The 24135-nt window shown below is 41.6% G+C and overlaps 1 protein-coding gene and 1 pseudogene across 19 annotated transcripts in view; one reads left to right on the top strand and one right to left on the bottom strand.

The window, feature by feature from the left end:
- TENM2 (teneurin transmembrane protein 2) overlaps positions 1-24135 on the bottom strand; it is a 1331635-nt gene that overhangs the window by 487714 nt on the left and 819786 nt on the right. Inside the window, exon 2 of one of the 19 annotated variants that reach the window (XM_077327177.1) lies at positions 3830-23461. The exons of the other annotated variants lie outside the window; for them this stretch is intronic. The gene's annotated coding sequence lies outside the window, so the exon portion shown is untranslated. The remainder of the gene's footprint in view (positions 1-3829; positions 23462-24135) is intronic. 19 annotated transcript variants of the gene reach the window in all.
- Positions 20968-21073, top strand: LOC143834577 (U2 spliceosomal RNA; annotated as a pseudogene).

A 24135-nucleotide genomic window follows, 5' to 3' on the forward strand; every position in this document is an offset into this window, starting at 1 on the left:
AGAAAAAAAATGGCCAGCAAATGAACTCCATAGTGATGCTGTAGGAATCTTCCCATGTCCAGATATGAGAGACTTCAAATTCTAAATATGCAAACTCTTTGAATTAAAGTTTCTTGATTAGAAATGCAAACATCTTTGTCGAATGCATAGTCAGAACTGACCCACAAAGGTAGGGAATACAGGGGCTCGAGGGGACTCCACGTCCCCTGGGAACAACAAACCAGGCACATTTCAAAGAAGTCATAATATGGATATAATAGTCCAGGCATCAAGGGATGGGAAGAAGTGGAAACTAAGGGAACCAAACAGGGAGGAAAATAGAGGATAATAAGGGAGATAAAGTAAGGAATGTTTGGGGAGGTTGTTATGCATGAAATACAACAGCAGGCAATCACCTTGGGGTGTCAAGTGAAAGTATCTGGATTACATCAGGATATACAGGTCAGGCTAGATACACACACTAAATCACAGCAGAGATATAATCATGGCAGAAATACATGGGGGTTTCTGACACCAGACGGCTTTCATCACAGAAATTCCTACACTGTCACCTGAGATGACATCACATACCTCCCCCCCCCCCCAAATCCAAACTCACCAAGAACAACTTTCAAATTCTCCCAGCATTTACTGAGGCAGAAGGGCCAATCCTAACATAAGATTTGGTTGAAAAATAAAAAAAGAAAGAAATATAGCATGAATAGCATTCTAGCACAATTAGCCAGTTTGGTGTAGTGGTTAGGAGTGCGGACTTCTAATCTGGCATGCCAGGTTCGATTCTGCGCTCCCCCACATGCAACCAGCTGGGTGACCTTGGGCTCGCCACAGCACTGATAAAACTGTTCTGACCGGGCAGTGATATCAGGGCTCTCTCAGCCTCACCCACCCCACAGGGTGTCTGTTGTGGGGGGAGGAATGGGAAGGCGACTGTAAGCCGCTTTGAGCCTCCTTCGGGTAGGGAAAAGCGGCATATAAGAACCAACTCTTCTTCTTATTATTAATTAATAGCAATAGTAACCAAAATGGAGATTCCTGGCTGTTCTTTGCTAGAAGTTCCAGAATCAGTTCTTTTCTCCCTTTTATAAGAGTAATCTTTTCCAAACCTGCTTTTGTGCATGTCCAGAATCTGGAAGTAAGTCTATGAACAAGAAACTGTATCATCCAGCATCCCTGGATACTGTCGTGATAACCATGCACCCAGTATCATCCAGTGGTCTTCCAGGCTTTCCCTTACCACTTTTCAATGATAACTCTAGGCCTCATCCTGCTCTTGATATAATACTTAGAAAACCAATTTTAATTTGTATTTATTGTTATATTTATATTTGTTTTAATACTGTTGTGAGATGCATTGAGAGATTTTAAAACAGAGAACAGGTTAAAGAGATTTTCAACCAATAAATGAGTAAGTCTGTGGTATGAAAGGGGCTAATGCTTTCACACACAAACATTTGATGCTAAAATGATAAAGTTTGAACATTTATCAGATGTTATTCAGATTAATCAAGTTATACAATATGTTCCTGATTCACCTATCACTATATATTTTTTTTTCATCTTTGTCTCAGTGTAATCGGTAAAAAGCACCCATAAATTTGCACCATGAAGAGAAGATGCGGTTATTAAAATTTGGTAATTAAATATAAATATCTCCAGTTAACAGGATCAGGCAGCTAAAGCAGTGTCTGAGATCCTGGAAAGCAGCTCAGTCAGAATAGACAATATTAACCCTGATAGATGAATGACTTAGTATAAAGCAGCTTTAGATGTTAATGTGTTCAGGAATACACAGAGCCATTCCAAACAACTTAAATGTAGCCGAAGTCTTACCTTTTGTAAACGATATTAATTTAATGTTCCGCATGACGTCGTAAACAAACCACAAAACTCCCACCAAACTCCAGCAACAATTGGAATTTTATAGCATTTAGGGGGACAATCAGAAAAGTGGATCCCTCCGAAAAAAACGCTACACTTCTGAGCACAAGCCGCAACACATCAGCTAAAGATGTGCGTTCTCAAAATAGTGGTAGAAAGAATGTCCATCCCTAGCTCTCAGCCCCGAGCTTCCGGAGATGCGATCGCCATTTCCCCCCCTTAAACCGGTGAAAGCAACGAATAAGCGAGACTTCTTTGGCTGAAGTCCCTCCACAGAAGTGCTTAACAGTAAAACAAAGCTCCCTTCTGCAATTGTCTTTAAAGTTTCCAAGCATAATACAGCCCCTTGTTCAACACTGCCTGTAATTTCGGCACCCATCGGGGGCAAAATTTTTTTTTTACTTGAAGAGCATGTAAATGATTAAGCGACAGCTCCTACACCAGTAAAAAGGTCTTTCTGAGACATTGAATGAACAAATATTCGTTGCTACTGGTATTTTGAGGTTTTTAAAAAAGTTTTTAAAGGGAAAGGGGCTTTTCGGGAGCACTAACACAACAGTTCATTGGCTGTTCTGTTTGATTGATGGCCAGGGGTGGGAAGGCGCGCAGAAAAAATATTACCTCCTTTGTTGCAATTCCAACGAGACCAGAAACCTGTGGGGAATGAATAGACCGCTACTGGGACTTCAATATTCCGCTAAAATTGAAGGTGTGCGGAATGACGGAGTTCCACTATTAAATATAGCATTTCTGCATAGTGCAAACATTTAGCAACATTGGTCGTTGTGCGGAATGGCCCACACAGACGCATGTTTTTTAATCACTCTAAAATGCTAGGTGGTTTGGGATCAGGACATTGGTCGTTGTGCGGAATGGCCCACAGAGACACATGTTTTGTAATCACTCTAAAATACTAGGTGGTTTGGGATCAGGATATTGGAGTGCCTTATACCATATGAATCTAATGCAACACACAGATTATATACAAAAGCTCTTTTTCCTGGATCCACATCGCTAACCATCTGTTCAGTGGATGGTCTTTCTCCATCACTGTTGTACCTTCAGCTGGCCTAAGTATGTTTAAATTGTTTCACATGGGAATCCACTTAGGATGGAAGAACATGATATAAATCTTTCAAATGTATTTTCAAAGCCTTCATTTCCTAAGAAGTCAGTTTCTTGAAACATGTCCTTTGGTTTGTTGTTTTTTAAAAATACATATTGTATGAGGAATCTGTTGGAATCATAGCAATAATTAATGATTCAAGAAGCTAGAGTTAGTAGTAGGTGAGAAAGATCACACCTTTTAAAACTAAGATGAGAATATTCAGAGCTGTAACAATTTAGCATTTCACATGCAAGACGCTGTCAATGTCACAGACAGTATTAATTTAAAATATTCACAAAGGTACCAAAGACTAGGTGTTAACTCTTTGTCATCTTCAAGCATATGCCTAAGGCATGCCCTGAATTGCAATTTCAGAAATCAGTAAAGATGTATATATTTTCAAAATGCTTACAGAATCAGCTCTACTTATCTAGATAAAAATTATCATGTCTGAACCTGTTGCAAAGGTGCTTTTATGTTCACCGTCAATTATTCATTTCTGTTTCTGCATTAGATGTCTCTCCCCACGACAGAAACAAAAAACAGAAAAAGCAAAGCCACAACCAGTTCCACCATGCTAACTGGAATAGAATAGTAATTCCAAGGAGTCACCTGGAAAAGCCTTTGTGACCAGTGCCTTGTACTAAAAATGACTGAAAATTGTACTTAAGTTTTTTTTTTATAATGAGTCTGGCTACAGGAGAGCTGTTCTTTCCTCACATATTGCCCCTTTGATTGCTCCACAAATTCCCCATTAAATGAGAAATCAAGATTCTTCTAGAAATAAGATTCCATTTTCATAGTATAAAACCATCCCTTAAAATCTAGGGCTAAAGTTCTCACCTCTACAATTGGGATGGCACGGGCACGGGCATTTCTACAAGCAACAAACATATCAGGCGGATCTTCATTCTAATATAATAAGGATATACGTAATAGCATAATTGTTATCAATTAATAAATCATACAACTCTCACCTGTCAAATCAAATTCAGTACATGCACACAATTGCAAAGGCAACGCTTGATGTTTGGCTTAACTTATTCCAGCCTCATTTGCTACAATATCATTTTCAAAGATATCCTCTTGCATCCTTCCTTGGTCATCACTAATGCCATCTCTAGCATGAAGATGAGGAACACAGGAACCAGATAGTTCTATATGACAAAGGTATAGCTACAATTGTGTACATAGAGTATATCGAAAAATACAAAGTTGCCATGCTAATAGGGTTGCCAGGCCATGTTTGGCAAGTGGAAGGAGGCTTGGGGGTGGGGACATAAGGTGTATGATGGCATGTATGTCCCTCACACAGGGGAATTCCCAGAGGGATTGTAGGAGCCAGTGGTCCACCCATTGCTAAAGAACTTCATTGGATCTGTGAGCCTCTGCCAACTTCCACCCCATCTCGCATCTGGTGTTTCTGGGGAAAGTGGTTGAAAGACCCACTGCGGACCAACTTCTGGCATATCTAGATCAAGCTTTAGTCTTGGATCCATTCCAGTCTGGCTTCTGACCTGGCCATGGGGTGGAACTTGTGTTGGTTGTCCTGATGGATAATCTCTGGGGACAGCTGGACTGAGGCAGGTCGGTGCTGCTTGTGTTACTTGATTTCATGGCAGCATTCAACATAGCCGATCATGAGCTTTTGGCTCAATACCTTGCCAAGAGCAGTATACGAGGGACAGCCCTCCAATGGCTGATCTCCTTTCTCTGGGGTCACATACAGAGGATAATGTTGGGAATATGTAACCATGCCGGTACCGCCTCCACTATGGGGTATCACAAGGTACAGTTTTTTCCCAACTTGTTCAACATCTTTTTGCACCCTCTTACCCAGTTGGTCCATTGAATTTTAAATTGTGTTAACTATATTTATGTGAATGATACCCATCCTTGCTGTAGAAGGACCCTTCTTTCAATCATGTTAGCTGATAAAAATCAGAAGCTGACATGGAAGGTTGCCAAGTATGGATGGATGGCCTATTGAATCAGAAAAGAGTTTAGGGAACACAGTTAGGATTGCACCTAATATAATCAATACGAAACATTTGGTGATATATTTTATGTAAATTGATTAAATTACTAATATTTTTGTACTAGACTTAATGTTGCAACCCAGATTTTAATGTTGTATGACTGATTTTTAAGTAATATATTTTTGTTTTGTTTTTTAGTTTGGTCAATGACCATAATAAACTTTGACTGACTGTGAATGATATTATGAATAGCAGCCAGATTTGGTCTCTGGGAGGGCGGTATATAAGTCAAATCAGTCAGTCAGTCAGTCAATCAACCACTCAATCAATACATCTGGGTTTCCTCCAGAAGTGACATAGGCTGCCTTTAGGAATCACCAGAAACTAGATTCTGGTGATTCTTAGAGTTATTCTGTCAGTTCTGTATTTCCCCAGGAAGTAACATAAAGACATAACTGTTTTGAGCGGTAGCAGACAAGACCATCTGCTGGTGGGAGGCATCCTGCATCATCATTCCTGGTTTTTTAACCATGGTTAGTGAGTGACATGGCAGAAATATATGGGGACAGTAGTTCTGTTTCCATGTTACAGTGTCATGATTAGTGGATAGAACAACTTTTACTTACCACTAGAAACATTTTTATGACTTTTGAGGTGACCTGGAGACAATTAGGCAATTCACATAGTACATTGCTCAACATAAACAGTTATGAAGCTTTTGAGAAGCACATGACTATGATTTGACTACAGCTATGAAACATAAATGGACAATGAACTTAAAATAAACAAATCAAATACAATTGCCTTACATATTTTCTCATAGTTCATTCCTTTGAACAGAATAAACAGCTTAATGTTATCACATCCTTAAAAGGCACTGAAACAAAGATCTGGAAACATATTAAATGGATATGCATGATCAACAGAGAACACCTAGCCACAGTTATCCATCCTTGTAATGTTACCATAAAAAAAAAAATACAGAAACATCACCAAAAATGGGTTTTCTCTAACTTTTCCCTGAGGTCTTCATAACCTTTGCTCAAAAGACAACACTATAGACTGCACAATAGAACATATTTTCGCTAGGCTGGCAAACTCACTTACTGGCAATAAAATCTTGATGTGAGGACCTAGCCAAGGAAACTCTTTCAGAACCTTTTTGAGAACTCTCACCTATACACTGTTTTCCTTGAACTCATGCAGGCCTGAAAATGGACTCCACAGTGACAGCAGAGTAATTTTCTGTATTTCAGAGGAAGGGAGCTCCTTAAATGAACTGAGTTCACACTCTCTTTCTTTTCACACATTTAATATAAAGTCCCTTTAGAACTTTTCTTTTAAAACAGTGCAGATTTTCTTTAAAAATACCCGCAAGCATGATACACTATGTACATAACTGAAATTTGTTTACACAATTAGAAGACACTCAAATGTATATCCCTGTAAATGACAAGGTTCCAGCAGCAAATTAACAGGAACAATTTTCCCATCTCAGGAGCTGTCAAGATGGGACCCGTTGGCCAATTTATCTTACTCTAGCACATCTCTGGTGCTTGTCAATCAATATGTGAAACATTTGGTGCTGATTGCCATTTTTCTATCCACTTCCTTTTGCCTCTCGTACCAGGCAATTTACTGCAAGTCAATCAAGGTTGAAGCAGACCTTGTTTAAATAAAACACTCTTGAGCTCTTTTCACACCAACAATTTCAAAGACAGAATGAGCTGTATCTTTTTACATTTACATTTATACTGCTTTTTCAGTTTCTCACCAAATGCTACGGTCAAACTGTAAGTCGTAACTATGCCCACACAATGGCTCAAGCAATAAAAAACAACAGGCAGTCATTAAGGGTAGATTGAGTATAACTGTACACATTTTCACTGTCAAAAATGCAATCAGTCAATAGAGATGTGAAGTAGCAAGGGGGAAAGAGCTTAAAGGAAAGGGCTGGTTTTAACCTCCTCTTTAACTTCCAGGGCAGAATAAGACAGAGGCCATGTCCCACACTGTCTGATTTAGCTAATTCAAGGCTGTTATTTCAGACATTGATTTCTATTGGATTGTCTTTGGCTGCAGAATTATGTTGCTGTCCATACGCCCCTTGTCTTTGGATACTTTTGAATAGAATATATAAATTCTATTCTATATATAAATTCTCTAATCTCATATATTTTATCATACAAAGACAAGAAAAAAACATTCCCCTGCTTTGCACACTAATTGTGAAAAGCTGGGGGCAGAAATGCTTTAAATTAAGTAACTAATGAAAGAATATTAATGATCATCTATTGATGAATACAAGACTATGAAAGTTGAATTACTGAACATCACCAACCCTGGCCCTGTTCTCTATGCATGTTCTCAATTGTGGTGCATGTGGTATAATAATAAAATGCCTATGTATTTTACTTAACCTTTAAATAGCTATAGGCAGCCCTTGAGCTTGGGAGCAGGGCTTGAAGTCCAGGGCCCATTCTGCACACATAGGATAATGCACTTTCAATGTGCTTTGGCAGCTGGATTTTCCTGTGCAGAACAGGAAAATCTGCTTCTAAAGTGCACTGAAACTGCATTATCTATTGTGTACAGACTATGCCCAGGAGGGAATTGTTTCAAGTAAGTTTAAGCCTTGGCCAGTGGCATACCTAGCCTGTTTCATGTCCTGGGTGGATAATGTGTTAACACATGCTCCCTCTATGTTTTTTCTTGCGGTCTAGTCATGGCTGACTATTGGGGATGTTTGGCGATGGTTTGCTTCTTCCTGCCTCCATGCTGGCCCTGCTTAGCTTCTGAGATCTCATGAGATCAGGCTAGGCTGGGGCTATCCAGATCAGGGCTCCTCATCAATATGACAAAATTATTTTCAGCAAGAATTATGATATAAGCTAATAATAATGGACAGAAAATAGACTCAGGTGACAATTATGCTGGTCTCAAGCAACAGAACAAAATTTAGTTTTACATGCACCACTGGACCCAAACTTTGTTCCACTGATCAGAAAAGAAGCACAGACAGTGAAACATTCCTTTTATTTAACTTCGTATATAATCATGGCAGTAAAAGAGATTGAAATTCCAACATGAGAACTATTCCATCATGAGAACAAGAGTTGTGTAGTGCTTAGGATCTGGGAAGCCCAAGTTTGAATCCCCACTTGTACCATGGAAGATTGCTGGGTCACCTTGGCCCAGTCACATTGCTCTCAGCTAGTCCTAACCTGGATAGCCCTGGGATTTCAGTAGGTAAGCAGGGCCAACATGGATGCAGGCAATGACAAACCACCTTCAAACATCTCTTGTCTTAAAAACCCTACGAAGTCACCATAAGTCATTTGTGACTCTGCAGCAATTAAAAAAAAACACCAATCACAGTACTTGCATTCTGAGCAGGCATTTGGGAGGGCTTCTCTTCTCTATTTTGAAGCCCATGAGCTCACCATCCCAAACATCTACAAGGCATGTTTGAGAGCTAGGAATCTGTCATGGTATAAACTTTTACTAACACTAGTGAAAGCATCACAAAATAAGAAACACACTACCCCCCACCCAGGAGGTTTCAAAAGGGCTAATATCAAACCAGAAAATCTTTGCAGTAGAAACTGTAGGGGGGACTATTTTGTAAGCCAAGCAGAACCAGTGCAATATGCCCAGTACCCAGCAATACCAGTGTAATCACATGGTACCAAGCAGAGCCCAAATCCATTTGGCAATGCCAATTCAACAGGACTGATGTCAAACACAAATCACAGATTAAGTGGGGGGGGAGGGGACTGGAAGCTCAGCAGAACCAGTGTAATGGACAGGGTCCAGCTGTCTATTCACAGTAGTACAGTTTGCCACTGTACTACTTTTAAGCCAAATAGGGCAGAGAGGTGAAAGTCTTGTGAGCAAGAAGTGAAAATAAAGGGATGCGGCACAGAAAAAACAGGTAGAGAAAGATAGAAATGAATGAGAAAAGTGTAGAAAAGGGGGAAAGAAATTTAGAGAGGGAAAGATGGTTTTATCTTGCTGCAGTACCCTATCTACTGCTTTGCAGGATCTGGCTGAGCTGGTGCAAGGAAAGGAAAATAGAAAGGCTGAACTGTTGGAGAAAATGGCCTACAGGTTGGCAATTAATGTAGTAGCTATCAGCATGCTAGCTTGGTTGTCCAATCAGTTAAGCAAGTTTGCTACAGTCTTGAATAAACAGAAGACTAACTTTTTGTTTCACTCAGACTTTCCTGCACCCCTGGTGGCTGCAGTCAGAACTGCATTTTAAAAACAAAAGGAAAGATGAATGAAACTGGATGAAGCAGGACACAGACTTCAAGGGCCCTTTTTCCAGGTCCTTCCTCAAGCTGCACGTAGGGTGTAGTGCACCCTGTGCCATGCTCTTGGTACCCCACTGGCATTTGCTATTTCTTCTTTATTGCTTGTTCTCTGTATTCTGTAGAGATATTATATATGTGAGCCAGCTTGCTGTAGTGTTTAAAAGAGGCAGCTTCTAATATGGCGAGCTGGGTTTGATTCCCTGCTCTTCCACATGCAGCCAGCTGGGTGACCTTGGGCTCATCATGGCTATGATAAGCTGTTCTGACTGAGCAGTAATATCAGGACTCTCTCAGCCTCACCTACCTCACAGGGTGTCTGTTGTGGGGAGAGGAAAGGGAAGGCAACTGTAATCTGCTTTGTGACTCCTGGAAGAGAAAAGTGGCATAAAAAATCAAGTTCTCCTCTTCAATTATTCTGAGAAGAGGAGGGAATATTATCACATTAATTAAACCTTGTCCTCTTCACATAATTTTTATTAGAAACTTACAAGAGAATAACTGGACATTTACATGTGTTTCAAGTAATTGTAAATGCTAATCATAAATACAGTGGTTCCCACAAACCACTTCTGTGAGAACCATGTCTTTTTTCAGTGTCCCTTTATTATAGCATGGAATTCTCCAGGCATTTTAAATACCTGAATACTTCAGAGGAATATTAATCAATTATCTTTTCCCTGAACATATGTGAAATCCAACCTTTGCTAGTTTCCACAGTATACAGTAATTGGATACCAAAAAAACATCATGGCATAGTATGGATTTGAACAGGTTGCTCTAATTCCGGACTCAAATCCTATCCATGAAACCTTATGTGGATCACTTTTTTAGTACATGAGACACAGTACATTCTCTCTGCTGTGTTTCATATATTCTCTTTCAAGGCACTTTAGAAGTCAAATTTCCTGTTTTGCACAGGAAAAACCAACTGCAAAAGCACATTGAAAGTGGAGTATGTGAAATGCTTGTCTTATATCTTTCTTGTGCATATGTTTTCCACATATCTTTGCTCCTAGTTGATTAATAAATCTTGAGCAGCAGAAGATTCTCATTTCTCACTTTTTGGACACAAGGGCTAGAAGGACTAAAATGAATCTGAGGCCACTGCACAGCATTATTCTGCAGACAAAACTGGTTCTTTTGTCTCCTGTTTCATCTGCACAACAACCCTGTGCAGTAGGCCTAAAATCTTTCAATTCAACAACTACCTTTGTGTCATGAACCGCAATTCATTACTCTTTCATTTCCTGGGCCCTGGCAAGGCAAGCCGTCATAAACTTGTAAATCTGTCCTTTGGCTCCAAGATTCCCCTTGCATTCCTAGCGCCCCCCACCCCCGCATTCCCAGCAGGGGCTCTGAAAAGACTGAGGGTTGCAAACCTGTAAATCTGTCTTCAGGCTCAAAGCCTCCCTTTCTTTTCCAGAGGGAGTTTTCCGCTGTTGTTGTATCAATCTCACTCAAAGTGTATTTGCTTAGATAACCTAGTCTCAACAAAGCTGTAATTGTATAGGTTAGATTCCTGGCCATCTGGCATCCTGTGAACCCCGACATCTTAGGTGCCCTTTCACTCTCCTGCCAAAATGCCTTAGTACCCCTCCCTTATGGAGAGAACTCTATATCTGCCTTGTATTGCCTACTGCTCTTTGTTATTATCAAGATCTTTGCTTAGGAAGATCTTGGCTTGCTCTAGCATTCTGTGGACTCTGTTTAATAAAGCTCTCTTTGGATTTCAACTGCCTGTTGGATCTCGGATGTGTCTTTATCACGGACTCTGCAGGCTTAGCGCAGCCTGATTCCTGACACTGTGTGGGAGGCCTTAAATGTTTCTTCTGTACCACAACCCTCTCCAAAGCAGCCCTTTCTGCCTGGGGAGCTGATTTTTATACTCTGCAGTTAAGCTGTAATTCCAGGAGCTTTCCAGGCCCCACCTGGAGCTTGGCTACCACTGGGTTGGAAATATTCCTGGAGGTTTGGAGGTGGGACTTCAAAATCGTACAATGCCTCAGAGTCCAGCCTTCAAAGGAGCCATTTCTGCCTGCAGCTGGGAGGGAGTGGTGCAGGTGTGTCGCTCCTGGGCTATGGGCTATGGCCAGCCCTTACTAGCAACTGTTTGTACTCTGGGGCGCAGACAGGCAGACCAGCATCAGTCCTGCAAGTCTGGAAAGTGCAGGAAGATCTAAATAAATATTTACAGCCTGAAACTGTAAATGGCTGGAGACACATGAGAATTGACTTGACTTTTTCCAACCTTGGCCTGGCAAATAAAAAAACAGTATAAAAAACGTTACTAAGGTCAAGACTGCTGTGCACAGAGAGTCTTCCTCTTAGTGTTCCACCTCCCTCATGGGAAGTCTGCTATGGGGAGAGAAAGGGAAGATGATTGGAAAAGGCTTTGAGACATCTGAGGCCTACTGGGTCACTTCAGCCCATTCCCAGTTCTCTCAGACTTCTTACAGCCCCACATACCTCACAGGTTGACTATTGTGGGGAGACAAAGGGAAAAGGTGTTTGTAAACCACTTTGAGACTCCTTTGGGTAGTAAACAACAGGGTACAAAAATCCTTCTTCTAAGGAGCAACCACATAACATTTTATCAACAGTGAAAAAATGGAGAAGAAGCAACAGGGTGGACACCTGTGTACTGTGACTACCCCATGTGTATTAGGGCAAAGGGGCAGAACTGGGGGGAATTGGTTGCCATGTAATCTTCCCCTAAGATTTTCCCTTCACATAGGTCAGTCCTATCCCACACTCAAAGAACATTCCAAACCACAGGGTTTTGACACTCATATCTCCACACCCATGCTCTCATTCACACCATGCCACCACAACCTCCCACACAACACACACATTCAACCCCATGCCCTTACAGACTGGACAACTCCTCCCCTTCCTCTTCCCACTGCCAAACTGTAGCGCCCGTTGTATTCTTGGATACAATGGGCTTTGCTCCTAGTTGATTAATAAATCTTGAGCAGCAGAAGATTCTCATTTCTCACTTTTTGGACACAAGGGCTAGAAGGACTAAAATGAATTTTGCTTTTGCCATAAGGAGACAAAGTTTCCAAGTATAAGAGGAAAACTGATCAATTAGAAATTTCATATAATGATCCCTTATATTTTCAAAAAAAATCTGCTTTCAATCAAAAGAAAAATTGAAAATATATTTCAATCCTATTAGAGCCAAAAGGGCAAATTCTCAGAATAAGGCATCTTCAAAAATCTCTCCAGTAGAACCACTGAAGATACAATATTCAATCTTGTGCATAAGAAAGCTCTGCAGTATTTTAGACAATAAAGGGGTAAAGGTTTTTGGAAAAAAGACAGAAAAGATAGGGGTGAGCAAATGCAGGGAGCTCTTATGATCAAACTACTGTAATCAGTTTCTAGCACACACTTTTTGATAAAAGAAAACACTTTGGATTTGCCCATATCAGAAATATGATTCACCAACATTCCAACTAACATCAATTTGTCATCCAGGGCTTTTATCCAAATCAATTTGTGGGTATCTTATTTCAGAGCGATTAGCAAGCCATCTTCTGTACAGAACAATTTTAGTCTCAGTTTGAAGACACAGAGCCATGTTTTTGCTTCCTAGGATATTTGTCCAAATTATGCCTACAACACAACATTTGATACACAACAGGGGATATTCAGTATTTTTTCTTAAAAACTGGAGTTGGTCAATATTATCAAATATAGCTTTGATTCAAATAGTTGAACCATAAAGTATAAGGGGACCCCATTTAAGCTGAAGACTTGCTCAACACCAGGAATATACCCCCTCCCTTATGTAAAAACCTATTTATAGTGTTTGCACATGATTTTGCTTGTTGAACTCTATTTTAAATTGAAGAGTCTAACATAAATCTTCCAGGAACAGGCTCTCCAAACAGGAGAAGGCCTTAACCTTCTCAATATTGGATACCTCGATTGAATATTGAAGTGAGTTCCATTTCTTGGTCTTGTTAGAAACTAAGAACTTAGATTTCAGATGAATAATCGCCAAGCTTTCTCAGTAACAGTAACTGAAGAAAGACTGCAAGGCCCTTTGCAGGTTAACCCTGGTTTGAGACAAAATAACAGCATCATCCCTGTAAAGCAGACCAGGGACACAAATCTCAGGTAGCTTCAGTGGATGGTAGAAGTAATCAAAGAATGATGCTAAATCATTTAGATATAAACTAAATGAAGATGGTCTCAGCAAACATCCCTATCATACCCCCTTTTCCAAATTAAATAAATATGATGTGCCTTTCATATCATAATGTACTTGGGCAGTAGAGCCTAAATATTGTCACTGGATAAGTCCTAGGAGCCTTTTGTCCATAGTAGTTTGTTTATTTCACAATATGAGATGATTTATGGAATCAGTGGCTCCCTTAAAATCAATAAAGCCTGCATATAATCACCCTCCTCTTAAGAGATGAATATTTCTCAGTATAACAGCAGAGCACTAGACAATGGTTGTATGTTGAAGAACCCTGCCTAAAGCCTTTCTGTTCATGCCTTACTATGGCCTCTGATTCCATTGTGTTCAAATGTTCTCTTGAGTAGATAAGCATAAAAGGCTTTCCAAAAGAGTAATGGAGGCTAATGATTGATAGCAGGGAGGGTCCAACTAGACTCCTTTTAAACTATTGGGACAATCCTAACCATTGGTGGCTCTAATATTTGTGGAAAGCCCCTTTAGGCAGAGCGCTGTCTGGGACAAATCCATGTTTCTGGCCTGTGTTTCTGCCTGCATGGGCCAAGCTGGGCACGGATTGGGCTGGCCTCTGGAGCGCCCACCTCCAGAAGCTGGCTGCGACGTGCTCGGCCAGCCACATGGCCAAATGCTGCCTGGCCACTGAGAAAGGCACTCCTATGGTCTCCTGCCTCCACTCTAAATGGAGCCGGCTGCCAGTGGCTGTGTTGGCCCGACCATCTGCAGTGCTGTTGGCCCAGCTGCTGAGAAGGGCGCTCCGCCATCTCCTGCCTCCACTCCAAATCAAGCCGCCCACCGGTGCTCCTGCAATCTCCTGCCTCTGCTCTGGATCAAGGCAGCTGCCGATGGCTACGCAGGCCTGACCACCTCCAGTGCCATTGGCCCAGCCACCATCAGCAGCTGTGTGCCAGACTGACCACTGTGCCACAGCCCCGCTTGCTGTGGGATTATCGCCCCATCTGTGAACCGGGACAAAAGATAGGGTGGTGCCAGCCCCTTCTGGGGGGACCCCATTCCTGGATGAAATGTGCTCTCAAGCTAGTAATTAAATGAATCAGACAGTTGGCACTGTAATTAATTTGAGTAAAAACTGGGGCAAAGACCGTGGCCCACCAATGTGGATTAGTCTTGAATAACTCATTGGGAATTAAATCAAAGCCTTTCCTAATGTTAATCTCTTAATAAGGCATATCACTCCCTTGATTGATACTTTGGGCCAATAAAGAGAAATAATAGCCAAAAACGAACAAGGTGCATTAGCATTGTAAAATAGCCTCTTGAAATGGTTTCCCCATATCAAAGAGGCAATACAGAATGAGATTTTGAAATCTGGATTAATAGCAGTGTTAACAATGAACCAGAAGGACTTATTATCATTACCGTTAATTGCGGAACTGTGACATCCCCATTCTTTAACCAAGGCCATCCATCTCTTCACCTTTATCTATACATTTTCTTCAGTCAATTCTCAGAGAACTAATATTGTATAGTTACTTTTAAATTCACAATGCATCTCTTCCTTATTCTACTGTCAGTATTAAACCAGCTATTCTGCTTGCTTTCAAAAGATGTCCTATCAAGGTTCTTTTTCACATAGAGATCTAAACAGTTCTAATATCTCATGTGAGACTTATTCTATATGGCAGCAGTCCAACTGGGCTGCCGCCAGGTGTTGCAATGGGGCACTTTGCCCTGCTGCTTCCTGTGTCTCCATGGCGAACCCTGTCTGCCCCAGATTTCTGCCTACAGACAAGGCAGCTGGAGCAAAAAGGTTCCACTGTGAGGGGTGGTGGGTGGGGACCATTTTATTCTGCTTAGGATTGTGGTAGCAACACCATGCTCTTAATCAGAAAAAAATGCCACAGGCAACTCGGCAGCTCTATGCAGCACCGCAGAACTGCCAAGGGCATAGTTAGCCCATGGTAGGGGGGAGGAGCTGGGCCTGGAATGCCTGACTCTTCCCTGCCAGATGGGCCTGGGCTGACAGAGGCCCCAGTGGTGCCCATGACAGGGAAGGGAATGCCTGAAGAATCCGTATACCCTTGCTGCTTGGCAAACAGGGTCCTGAGGGCTGTGCTAGTAATCTGGAAGCATGGATTACTCCCGCTGCCTGATGGGCATTGGCCCGGCCTTTTTCCTTTGTGTGGAAAAAGTCTAAGTCATTAAAAGGTGGAAACTGAGTCTAATTGTTCACTAAGTGTTACAAAGAAAGCAACCTATTGTAATTTGTGCCAATTAATAGAATTACAATGCCAGTGCAAGCAGCAAACATTACTTGAACCTAGACATCCTACATACAAGCATAACATACAAGTATAACACTATACCAAGCAGATATTTTCTTCCAGACCTCCTCATACCAATAGCCATGAGTCATGATCCAGATTGGAAGGAAGCTCTTAGAGTCTCCCATGCAATGTAGACTAACTAAATTATTCAATCAAAATCCCAGGAAAGGGTATCAATTCAGATAACTAGTCATCAAGTCTCATCATTCCTTCTGGTCATGCTAATGCAATCACCTGCAACCAGACATCTACTGGTTCATTCCCATTTTTTAAAATCTTTTTACAATTCAAAAGTTTGAACTATATCATGACAGCCCAGATGACCCTCACACCAATATCTCAAATCAACAATCTTAGTGTAATCCAGATTCTATCAATGGGCAGCTATATAATGAACTTTTGGCCCAATTCTGCATTTGTGTCCTGGTATGTAAGAAGCCTTCCATTTTTCCTAGTTGGTTCTGTTTTTGCAGCTTCTTCTATCACAATGAACACAAAATCAATGTACTTTTTATTCAAGACCACATGGAATTTCCTAACTTGTACTACTTCTTAAATTCTTCATTCCTCATTTTGGTTGATGTGCTCTGCCCTTTCTAATAAATTGCTCATCTGACTAGATATTCCTACTGTCCTATCTGAAAATCTTCCCTGTTTATTCCACTGCAACTTTTGGTCTCTTTTTGGGCAACCAAACACCTGTGTCTTCTGCTTGGAGTTAGTTTCTCTAAAGTGATATTAATTGGACACTCAGTCACACTCAGTCCTTGGCAGATCCACATACACAACATTTAGTATATATTAGCACGTTATGCTGAACACACAAGGGGTCACAATCCTTTTTCCACTTTCAAAGAATGTTTAGTTTACAGGCATGTAACATTTATGCAGGGTTTAGCCTTATGTTGTTTTTAATCTATCGAAGTAAAGAGCTTTTATAGAGCTAAAGAGATGATGCATGAAATGAATGTAGTTTATCATCTCTCAGAAATACAGGAGATTTTTAATTAAGCATATTCAGCTATGAGACTAAAGATAGAAAAAGGAGTATGCAGTGTTTAATATCAGAAGAAGCAAGCATTAGCACTACAGACATTCTAACTTTGTAGCTGGACCTCTGCATTTTGATAAGAGACTACTAAACCTCTCTCTCTGTGCCAACATTGACTCAGGGTCAGATGCAGTAACTGATTGCACTGGAAAACATGAATTTTCTAAATTCCAGAGTATTTCAACTGTAGCAAATAGCTTACTTCATTATTTACATTCAGAATAGCAAAATGATCAGCACCTAAAATTATACAGAAAAAAATAATGAGGAATAATCTGAAAATTGCACATTGCTCCTCTATGTTCATTCTGAATATTTTCCAAAAGCAAATGCTTAATTATAGGTACAGAAGTTGCTGCAGGATTTCTTTTCCATTATAAATTTACAGGGATATTTTTCACATTAAAAAAAAAACTCACAAGAATTAAATTATTGTACAACTTTATTTTACTTTATTTATTATTTGATTTATTGCCCGCCACTCCTGTCTAGCCAGGAGTGGGCTACAATTAAAAAAATCCCCACAAAATATCAAAAACCCCAACCCTTAAAACAGCAACAGTGACAGCAATCCAGTCCCCTAGTTCCCCACCCACTACACAAACTCAGCAGGTCCCCACCACATCCTGTGCCTCGGGGGAGGGGGTAAGTGGAGAGATAGCTTGATGTTGGAGGCATGGTGATCTTAATCCCTCTGCCCCCAACCAAATACCTAGTGGATGAGCTGCATCTTGCAGACCCTGCAGAACTCAGAAAGCTTCCAGGAGCTCATTCCACTAGGTTGGAGCCATGACTGAAAAGGCCCTAGCCCTGGCCAAAGTCAGACATACCTCCCTTGGGCCAGGGACCACCAACAGATTTGCACCCACAGAGAGAAGAGCTCTGCAGGGGGTATGAGGCAGGGGGCAGTCCCTCAGATATGTGGGGGCCAAACTGCAGATGGCCTTGAAGGTCAAAACCAAAACTGGGATGCAACCAGCAACCAAGCAGCTGTCTGAGCACAGGCTAGATATGGGCCCTCCAAAACATCCCTGTGAGGGTACTAGCAGCTGCATTCTAGACCAGTTGCAATTTATGGGTCAGGGATAAGGGAAGACCCATGTAGAGCAAGTTACAAAAATCCTGTTGGATGGTGAAGAATTAATTAATGCCAAAAAATTATTTGGACTTTTTTTTAGGGATGTGTAAAAATCTGCATTTGTCAGTCTGAGTCTATTGGACTGCCAAATTTTCCATATTTTTTTTAAATCACAGATCCCAATAATGGTATAGTATTTGGATCAGGCATTTCTTGGAGATGACAACTTTTTAAGGGTCCAATAGATCCAAGAAGTAAAAAATCCAAGTTAGCTTGGCTTTCCCTGCAGTGCTTTTTAAACTGTGCCACAGGAGAAGCTAGCCCCAGGATCTATGTGTGGTAGAGAGGTCTGTCCTGGTTGCATGTAGACCCATCTGGGACAGCTTCTCCTGCAGCACAGTTTAAACCATACCACCAGAAAAGCTGTCCCCAGGATCTGCATGCAGTGAGAGGGTTTCTCCCCGCTGCATGCAGTCTTGGCTGGGAGCTCTCAGCTCCTGCTGCCCCAGTTGATCAATATAGCTGAATATCCCCGAATCAAAGCCAAAAAATAGTCTGCTTATATTTGGGCTCACCTATATATTAGAGTATCTGATCTGTAATCAGCGTAGGTAATACCTAAAAAATATCAGGGTAGTTTTTTTCCGGCTTGATTTATGCTAAATGAACACCCCTAATGTTTTATTTCCAAGGCTTCATACTCATAGATAGAGCTGAGAATATGGAAACATATTGTGCAGCAGGCTGGCAAGAAGACATGAAAAAGAGACTAGCAAAACTACACACCGATATATGCTTGCCACCTGAAAGATGGATAAAAAGAATAGTTAGTTATTACTTTAATTCGCCAAAAGGGAAATAATACAATTCTATATGAAAAGTCAATCATATATTTTCTCCTGCCCTATAATAAGGCAAAAGGACTAGCATTCTTCTCACTCACTTTTTCCTTTTGCCAGATTGGTTAAAGCATCAACTTTAATTTTATCCTGAACCTATAATTTTAGATGCTGTTAAGAGAATTGCACTTCCCTGCCTCTCCAAAGCCCTAGGGACTAATTGAGAAGATTACCTGAAGGCTCATGGTCTAAAGGAAAGAAACTAGTTTGAAACCATTTGTATACACAGTGACAGAAATAGGGATGTCTCGGGCATTTGTCTGTCACTGTGGTTTCTTTAAGTTTTAAACGACAGTCAATATACTGTCTGACACTGTGTGGGGGGAAAATAACAGTAATAAGGCAGTGGATATCAGTGTGAAAGGATAAAATGTCTCTCAGAAAAGATGGCTAACAGATGCCATTTCTATAATAGATGTCTTGCTTACAGGCATGAAACTGCATTAAGCGGAAACAGTTTTACCATATGAATTAGATAAAAAGCAGTATGAGTCCCAGATCTAACTTATAAAAAAGTTATGAAGCATCACAAACTGGTTTATTCTTCTATAGAATCAGCTGATATTTTAAAAAATGGAAAATGCTATTTTTCAGTTGTCCAGAGTATTTTGCCCATAGTAAATCCTGCAACAATGATTTTTTAATTGGGTTTGGATTTTTCATGTGTTTGCTCTATGCAGATGTGGCAAGTACTCTGGGTTCTAGAAGAGAAGTCAGTATTTGAAGCATCACAATAGAAAATAACATTAAGGAGCAGTGATGACCCAGTGATTACTGGAAAACAGAGGTTCAAGTGCTGAAAGTAGATCAAACACAATACTGAACCAGGATTCCGTCACAATTTTGGTCCTAGCGCAGCAGAGAGGGTGTACCTCTTAGGATGGGCTATCTTCTGTAACAGAATTCCACAGTTCACTTCTAGGTTAATCACTGACAGCTCCCACTCATCTGAGATAAAGAGGAACTCCAGGTAGAGTATGAATATTTTAAAATACTGTTATGAAAATTAACCATCATCACCATCATCCACAAAATAGCAACCACATAATAAAATGTTGTAATATAAAGATTCAGTATAACCTCTAGAGGAATGAAGATTGTGAACTCTCTTAGCAAATTAAGTTGTCAAGCTTGTGTTCACAGCACTGCAGGATGCATGGGCACATGTCACATGATGATTCCCTTTTTGCTCAACCTCATCATCAGCCGCCATAAGCCCTTATTTACTCTCTTTTGTACAGAACAAAGGGTATTGCCCCATTACATTGAGTCTGTAGGCCCTTTCCTAGCTTTGGAGCCACCCTGATGACCCTGCCTAATCAAGGAAGCCACTCGACCTGGTACTGCTCTCTGCTGCCTGATCCTCTTTGCCTCCACTCCCTGACCCCTTTCCTTCCTTGAGAGCTGTCTCTGCTCTTCCCTCAACTGAATGGCTTGCAAGCACTCTACTCTTGCCACTCTCTTTTCCTTGCAGTCCATCTCCTTTCCCAGTTGGGCCTGCCTTTTTATCCAGTTCCAGTCTGGGAAAGAGGAAGCTATCCACCCACTGCAGCCCCATTCTTCCCATGCCCCAGCTGCATTTAGATGTACTCCCCTGGCTTCCCTTAATGTTCTATTAGTCCTCTGCTAGACTACAGCTGTATGGAAAATCATTGTGAGGAGAGCATGTAGAAGGCAAAAACTCACCCTACAGTGCCATCCACAAGCAAGTTCAAATATTGGGGAAAAGAGAAAAGATGCTGTAGAATCATAGAGTTGTAAGGGACCTCCAGGGTCATCTAGTTCAACCTCCTGCAGAATGCAGAAACTCACAACTACCTGCCCACCCACAGTGACCACAATTTCATGCCCAAGTGATCCCCCACCCATTAAAAATCTCCAGAATCCAGCCTGGCATGGAGGAAATTTGCCTACCATCCTACAGTGACAAATAGCTGTTCCCTGGGTATGCAAGGAAGGGCCACAAGAGACAAACATAGGCACATCCCTTCCTGCCCACCCACTCACAATCTGCCTAAGTTCATGAAATCAGCATTTCTGTCAGATGACTATCTAGCCTCTGCTTAAAAACTTCTAAAGAAGGAGAATTTGCCACCTCTCAAGGAAGCCTATTAAGGAACCACTCTGTCAGGAACTTATTTATTTATTATATATTTATATATCGCTTCTCAGCCTTTTGGCTAAGATCAAGTGTAGTATATACCACCCTCCGCTGAGGCTTCTGAATGTTTAGCCCAAAATTCTTTTGAATTAATTTTAACCCATTAGTTCTGGTCTGACCTTCTGAGGCAACAGAAAACAACTCTGCTCCATCTTCTATATGACAGCCCCTCAAGTATTTGAAGATGGTTATCATATCACCTCTTAGAAGCCTTCTCTTCAGGCTAAATAGACCAAGCTCCCTCAACCTTTCCTCATACAACTTGCTTCCCTAACCCCTCACTATCTTTGTAGCCATCCTCTGGCCATGGTCCAGTTTCTCTGCATCTTTCTTCAGTTGTAGTGCCCAAAACAGAACACAGTACTCCACGTGAGGTCTAACTAGAGTGGAGTAGTCATAACATCACCTCACATGATCTCGACAATATACTTTTAATACAACCCAATAGCATTTGCTTTTTTAGCTACTAAGTCACACTGCTGAGTCATGTTCAGTGTATGGTCTACTAAGACCCCCAAGATCCTTTTCACAAATGCTACTGCCAAGACAAGTCTCAGCCATACTATAGTGATGCATTCAATTTTTCCTACCTAAATGCAAAACTTTATATTTTTCAATATTAAAATTCATTTTAGCCCAGTTTTCCAGCCTGTCAAGATCATCCTGTAACCTGATTCTGCCTTCTGGTGTGTTTGCTACCCCTCCCAGTTTAGTATCCTCTGCAAATTTAATAAGCACCCCCTGTATTCTTTCATCCAAATCATTTATGAATATGTTAAACAACACAGGGCCCAGGACAAATCTCTGAGGCACTCCACTCATCATTCTTCTCCAAGAAGATGACAAACCATTTACAAGCACCTTTTGGTTGTGATTTGTCAACCAGTTATCAATCCACCTATCAGTCGGATCCATACCACATTTTACCAACTTGTCAATAAGAATATCATGCCGAACCTTATTAAAAGCCTTACTGAAATCAAGGTAAACTATGTCCACAGCATTCCCTTGATCTAGCAAGGTAGTCACTTTCTAAAAAAAGTGTTTCTGGACTAACCCAACTGTTATCCTAGGCCACAACTCCCATCCCTTATCACATTAAATGATTTTGCCATGTTGATCACAATTCCCTTTGCAAGAGAAGACTGAGGAGAAGAAGGAATTGAGTAATTCAGCCCTCCCTTCATCACCTGTTACAATGTCCTTTTACAAGGTCCTGTTACAAGGTCCTTTTCGTTATGTCCTTGATTTTCATGCCAGGTAGACAACATATCTCTTGAGACAAGAAGTCCGGTCGACATACTTTGGCTTCTACTCATCTCAATAGGGAATCCCCAATTACCAACACACATCTCCTACTCCTAACACATTGAGATGTAGCAGAGTAGGGAGGAAGGCCAGATTTTTTGGGGAGGTGGGCTCAGTGAGACAGGATATGTCCCTGAGAGCCAGTTTGGTGTAGTGGTTAGGAGTGCGGACTTCTAATCTGGCATGCTGAGTTCGATTCTGCACTCCCCCACATGCAGCCAGCTGGGTGACCTTGGGCTTGCCATGGCACTGATAGAACTGTTCAGACTGAGCGGTGATATCAGAGCTCTCTCAGCCTCACCCACCTCACTGGGTGTCTGTTGTGGGGAGAGGAAAGGGAAGGCAACTGTTCTATATAATTTGTGAAATGTTCCATGTAAACCACCCAGAGCCGTAGGGAAAAAATCCAAATAAATAAATAAATAAGCCACTTTGAGTCTCCTTCGGGTAGAGAAAAGTGGCATATAAGAACCAACTCTTCTTCTTCTTATAGTTGATCATCATTTCATCACCCAACTGTGCTCTCCTTCTGCACAGTCCCCTTCCCCATATGTGTGGCAAGCAGCTGTTCCTTTCCTCCACATGAGCAGATGCCTAGCTGTTCCTCATACACTGTGGCAGTGAGTGACACATATTTTAGCATTCTCTGCTCAGCCTGAGGAAAACACTGACAATGTTCTCCTGTCTTGGTAACTAAGGCACAGAATTCAGAGAAGCCTGCTCTGCCTGGCTCTTTGTCAATGTTTTCTGGGGGTGAACTACCATAGGAGAGCTTGGGATGGGTAGAATGTTGTTCTGCGTGGTGATGGGAATATATATTCCTAACCTATTCATAATGTATATTCCTAACCACAACCATGTTTGGGATAGTTTGGAATATCAAGGATGGGGGCTGGCTGATGGGATTGCTAGATGCTTTTATTTTTAGATCTGGATTTTGACATCCAGGGACAATGCCAGAGCCCTATGCCAGCGTTCACTCATACAATACTATGTGAAGTAGTAATATTGAGTGTCTTTGAGCACATGAAGAACATCGCTTCTTCCATGCACCATGGAGATAGGCCGTTGATGATGATGATGATGATGATGATGATGATGATGATGATGATGATGATGATGATGATGATGATGATGATGATGATGATGATGATGATGATGATGATGATGATGATGATGATCAAACTGGAAGACAGAAGACATGATGATTCCATGGGCTTTTTAGTTCCGACAGCTTTCATTCTAGACTTAAGCACTGATTAAATTATATCACCTGTTAAATTATATCATCTGGCCCAGCGGTCCCCAACCTTTTGATGGTCGGGGAAGAACCGGTGGCCCGGGTGCCGTGCATGCGCGTTAGCGCCCCCTGGTGGTGAAAACAAACGCATGCACATTTGTGTCCGCCGGTTTACCACCTGCCTCTCCCCCCCCATAGCAGCAAGAAGCTAGCTGGGCCACGAGTGAAGCGGCTGATTTGGCGGCCGCTTCTCTCATGTCCTCGTGAGTTTCTCGCTGGGGGGGGGAGAGGCAGGTTTGGCCGGCGGCGGCCCGCAACCGAGGCCTTCACGGCCTGGTACCGGGCCGCAGCCCAGGGATTGACGACCCCCAATCTAGCCCTTACTGATTCTGAACCATGAAGATTTTATAAGATCCATACAATAGACTGTAGCAGTGGTCCGCAACCTTTTACAGACTGCAGCAGCAGGAAGGGTGATTTCCCAGCCGCGCATGCCGTGCATGTGCGGCCGAAAACACACATGCGCAACACTTCCACACATACGTGCATGCACGAAAGTGCCGTGCATGCGCATTTTTGGCCGTGCATGCGCATTGTGCATGCGCGGCCCTGCTTCCCT

This window comes from Paroedura picta, chromosome 3 (genome assembly GCF_049243985.1).
Source record: "Paroedura picta isolate Pp20150507F chromosome 3, Ppicta_v3.0, whole genome shotgun sequence".
Taxonomy (NCBI): Eukaryota; Metazoa; Chordata; class Lepidosauria; order Squamata; family Gekkonidae; genus Paroedura; species Paroedura picta.